Here is a 5848-nt window from a genome sequence, read left to right on the forward strand (position 1 = left end):
GGGGAAGGCCCTCTTTGAGGTGGATTGATTCAGTGACTGGGATAATCGGGATGGGAGTGGCAGAGACAGTGCGACTGGCACAGGACAGAGCGGAGTTTAGGGCTGTTGTACATAGGGTCGCTATGAGTCACAAGCGACTCGACGGCACATAACAACAACAACAACAAGTGGTAAATCAATTACTATTGGGTTGATCTCAACTCATGACAATCCTGTATGTGTCAGACAGGCTATATAACTGTGTCCACAAAGTTTGTTGTTTTTAGTTGTTGTTAGGTCCCATCAAGTCAAGTACAACTCATTGCAATCCTAAGAACAAAAGATCTGAACCCAGATCTGTCATGTACCATCCTCACACTTTCTGACATACAAGAGCCCATTGCACAGTCACCATGTCAATCTACTTTGTTGAAGGTCTTCCTTTCCTTCACTGACCTTCTTACCCTTCCCAACATCATGTTTCTTTCCAAGTAATGACACCTCCTAGCAACATGTCCAAAGTATGTGAGGCAAAGCCTCATCATTCTTTCTTCCAAAGGGCACTCTGGCTGCACCATCTCCAAAACATATCTGTTTATTCTCTTGCTCATCCATGGAATGTTCAGTGCTTTACTCCAACACCACAAAAAAAGTCATCTTTTTCTGTCATCCTTATTCATTGTCCAAGTCTTGGATGCACAGCTAGTAATAGGAAAGACTATGACCTGAACCAGACTTACCATAGTCCTCAAACTGATATCACTACTCAATAATTTGGAAAGGATTCTAACTGCTGATTTTCCCAGGACAATGTGCCTGCCTATTTCCTGACTGCTCATACCAAGGGTGTTAATTGTGGTTCTAAGCAAGATGAAGCTGTTGACAGTTTCAATATTCTCTCCATCCATCATGACACAGCCTATTAGTCCCATGGTCAGAATCTTTGTTTAGATGGCTGAATTTTGAAAAGAGACATTGCCTGACCTTTCTAACAAAGCATCTCTGAATGTACTCAAACCTCCAAACCTTTAGTTGCATTTGAGTGTGTTAAATGAAGACCAAAGACTACAGCCTTCAACATGGATTACATCTCCACATCAAAAAACCAAAATTTATCACAACTGGACCAAGAGGCCACATTATGGTAGTTGGAGAAAATCCAGTGAAAGAGAAGAAGACACTAAATTACATTGGTGCAGTGACTTTAACATTGTGCTCAGGTATATCAGAGATAATGAAGATTGGCAGGACAAGGTTCAGATCTTTTTTCATAAATCTCTATAAGTAGTAGATTAATTAATGGCATTTAGCAATAGCATTGAGAATAGAATTACTCGGTAGGGTTTTCAACACTATGACTTTTTAAAAAAGAATTTTGTATAATCAAGTATTTATTCATTGAAATATAGAAATTTTTAAAAAAATATTGGATACTTAGCAGGAGCAGACTGCCACATCTTTCTCTTTAGGAGTAAAATCTGTTTGAATCATTAACATAACAATTAGTGCACCAAAACTCCTTTGCATCATCCAGGGACTCATTTATTCTTCATTTGTTGTTGTCAGGTGCCATCAAGTTAACTATGACACATAGCAACACTATGATCAGAACCTTAATTCTGTCCTGCACCATCCTCACAATTTGTCATGCTCAAGATTATTGTTTTAGTCATGATATCAAGTCATCTTCTCAAGTGCATCTCTTTGAGTGTCTTTTTCTCTTGTGGAGATCCTCTACCTTTTCTACTATAAATTATTTTTCCAAGAACTGGCCCCTCTTGACAACATGCCCAAAGTATATGAGATTAAGTTTCCCTACCTTTGGCAATATGGAACACTCTTGTTGCACTTCCTCCCAGACAGATTTTTGGCATGTATTATGGCAGTCCATGAAAGATACTTCAAACTCTTGACTAATACCACAATTCAATGGTGTCAATTCTTCTTTGGTCTTCCTTATTCATTGTCTAACTTTCAGATGCTTAGGAAGCAATTGAAAAAGGCATGACTTAAAGCAGATGCACCTAACCTTTGTCTTAAAACTGGCATTGTTGATCTTTAGCACTTCGGAAATGTCCTTGATAGCATATTTTTCCAATGCAACATACATTCTGTCTTTTGACAGATGTTATTTGGATGTTGTTTGTGTATCCAAGACATGACAATAGTTACTGAAAAGCTTCGGGTGTTTTATTCATAGGTTCACTATGAATCATACACAACTCGATGGCAATCAACAACAAGGTCATGATGTTTCCCTGTTGGTCTGATGGTGAGGAATTTTGTTTTCTTGATGTTGAGATATATTCTATATTGAAGGTTGCAGTATTTTACCTCCTTCAGTATGTACTTCAAGTCTTTTTCACTTTCTGTAAGCAAGGTTGTGCTATCTGCTTACCACAGGTTGTTGATGAATCTTTAATCCTGAAGCCACATTTTTCTGAATAAGTGAAGCTGCTCAAATTATGTGCTGTTACTTATAAAAAAGAAAAAGGTATGCATAAAGGATATAACCCTAATTCACACTTTTTTTTCACAGTCAGGTTGATTTTATTTATAGAAAAAATGGTAAGGGGCTGTTGCCACAGTGGCTGACTTGTACAGTGCAGGGTCACAGTGAGGTCCCTAAGAAGCAGCACCCCCAGGATGGTGGGTGGGCACCCTGAGTGCTCTGTCCATGGCAGGAAGCATGGCTATGACATGTAGAATCCTTCAGTATTATAGTTTAAAGTTTGAATTTATTCTTTTTAATTAATATTTTATTATCCATATATGTTGTGTTTCATGCATGTACATTGTGTTTTATCCAGTATTTCATTTACATTACATTTTGTTCCACATATTGATTTTTTTTATTCTCTTGAGGTTGTTCTTAATAAAATAACAACTCATTGCTATCAAGTAGGAACAGATTCACAGATAACTTTATGGCAGGTATTCAGAGGCTATCAATCACATGAGAGATTTCCCATCTTTCTCCCTCAGAGCAACTGTGAGCTCCCAAAGAGTCATATTGTGTTCCATTCTGTTTGTTGTTGTTATATACCATCGAGTAGTTTGTAATTCCTAGTGGCCCTATGCGCAACAGCTCTAAACCCTGTGCTATCCTGAGCCATTCTCAGAGTCTCCAATATATCTACAAGTGTTACTCCAGTTACTCTGTTAATCCATCTCTTCCTAGGTCTTCCTCTTTTGTGTTGTCCCTCCACCCTTCCAAGAATGGTGTCCTTACCCAAGGACTGGTCCTGCCTGGCAACATGCACAAAATATGTGAGGCGTAGCTTCAAGATGCTTGCCTCCAGGGAACAACTAGGTTTCACCTTCTCCAGAACAGACCTGTTTGTTCCCTTAGTAGTCCTCATTATGTTCAATACTCTTCTTTAGCACCGCAAGTCAAAGGAATAGATTCTTCTTTTTCAATTCTTCTATTTTCCAGCTCTCTGATGCATAGCAAGTAATTACAAAGACTATGGCCTTTATTGGGTACACCTAAGTCTCCAGACTGACATCATTGCTCTTCGGCACTTTGGAGAGGTCCACAATAGCAGATTTACCTGTTTCAAAACCTATTCTGAATTACAATACTCTGAGTGTACACTCCATACATGTACAAGAAAGTCCTGCTAATACAATTATTATTTAAATATACACACCAATAGCTAAAGCCAAAGATTATAAAATTAATACATTCTACCAATTTTGGCAGTCTAAAATGGACCAAACATGCACTCAAGATGCTTTGATGATTATTGGTGACTGGAATGCAAAAGTTGGAGAAAAAGAAGGTATGGTAGTCATAAATAATGGACTTATAACAGAAATGTGGCTGGAGATCAAAGGACTGAATTCTGTACATTCAATGATTTTTTTTGTATGTTTTTTCATTAGTTTCCTTACAAGTTTGTATACATTGTGTTTCACACTATTCTTCATTTGCCTTGTTTCACATGCAATCATTCTCAGGCATTATGTTTTATAAAATTAATCACCATTGGACCTTGCCCATGTGTAACCCTGCGGATTCATCCCTACCTATCATCACGCTTCTGTTCACCCCCTTAACTTTTCATACATATATTACTACTTATCCTTCTATTTTTACAATAATGGTCTCATTGAGTATTTGTCCTTATGAGAGTGCATTTGTTCATTCAGCATAATGGTCTCCAGCATATCCCAAGTTATGTAGTATTTTTCCAAATTGTTGCTTGTGAGTGCTGAATAGTAGTATTTCATTGCGTGGATGTATCACAATTTCTCAATCCATTCGGTTATGGTTGGACATTGGGGCTGTTTTCATGTTCTTGCAATGGTGAATAGTGCTACTATGAACATTGGTGTACAAATCTCCATTTGTGTCTCAGTTCTAATTTCCTTGAGATAAACTGTTCAACTTTTTGAGGAAACACCAAACTGTCTTCCAGAATAGTTGCACCATTTTACAATCCCACTAACAGTGTATGAGAGTTCCCACTTCTCCACATCCTATACATTTATTTCTTGCTGCCCTACTAAATTTTGCCACTGTTACTGGTGTGAGATGTATCTCATCATGGTTTTGATTTACATCTCTCTTACTGCCAGTGATTTTCAGCATGTATTCATGTGTCTGTTGGCTACCTGAATGTCTTCCTCTGTGAAAAGTCTTTTCATGTCTTTTTGTTATTTGGTTATCAGTCTTTTGCTTTTGGAGGCTCAGGAATATTCTGTATATTTTTGTTATGAAACACTTGTCCGAAATAATATTGCCAAATGCTTGTTCCCAGTTGGTAAGCTTTCTTTTCATCCTGTTGGAGAAATTTTTTTATGAGCACAGAGATTTAATCTTTAGAAGGTCCCATTCATTCCTCAACTTTATCTTCTCCAAATTGTACATCTCTAGCTGTATTTGGCAGTCTCTTTACACCATAGGCTAATCCTTCTAAGTTTGGTCTTAGCTTGTCTCTTAGGAACTTTATAATTTTGGGCTTTACGTCCAGGTCTCTGATCCAACTTGAGTTGCTTTTTGTGTATGGTGTGAAATGTGGATCCTGTTTCTGCTTTTTACAGGTAACAGTCCAGTTTTGCCAGCATTTCCCCATCCAATAAGTTTTATTTCCCTGTCAAATATCAGGTAACCGTAGAGAGAGGGGTTCATTTCTGGGTTCTTAATTCTACTCCATTGGTCTATGTGCTTGTCATTGTACTAGTATCATGTTGTTTTGGTTACTACTGCATGTAGTAGGTTTTGAGGTCAGGGAGTGCTATGCCTCCCACTTTATTTTTGTTTTTCAGATATGTTTTGCTTAGTTGGGGTCTCTTTTCTTTCCAAATAAATTTTACAATTTCCCTTTCTATCCCCTTGAAATATGAGTATGATATCTGTATTGAGATCGCGTTGAACATGTAGATTGCTTTTGGTAGGATTGTCATTTTCACAATATTGAGTTTTTCTATTCATGATCAGGGCACATTTTTCATTTATTTAGCTCTTCCATAGTTTCTTGCAGAAATGTTCTGTAGTGGTTTTGTGGGGTTTTTTGTTTTGTTTTTTTTTAGGACATCAGAGTACATGTTTTGTTCTAATTACTGCATTTCAAGTTCTTTTTAAGACACAGCCCTCGAAACCCCCAGGTTTTGGTCCAGTTCCCTGGATTTGGTCCATTGGTTCAGGCGTCTTGCTTATTCACCAACATTAAATCTCTAGGCAAAAGATGGGACAAAGCAGAAGTCCTTCCTCAAGGGCAACAGTGGGCGCTCTGCTCACTTTAGAGGATACAGTGGACACGAGGAAAACACGTGGGAGTTCTTGAGACTGGGCTTCAGTTGTGCACAGCACCCACTATCCTTTCCCCTCTGGTTTTAGAAGGCAAAGCAGAAAATAATCTCC

This window comes from Elephantulus edwardii, unplaced genomic scaffold (assembly GCF_000299155.1).
Source record: "Elephantulus edwardii isolate Elephantulus edwardi_28Jun2011 unplaced genomic scaffold, EleEdw1.0 scaffold00425, whole genome shotgun sequence".
Classification (NCBI taxonomy): domain Eukaryota; kingdom Metazoa; phylum Chordata; class Mammalia; order Macroscelidea; family Macroscelididae; genus Elephantulus; species Elephantulus edwardii.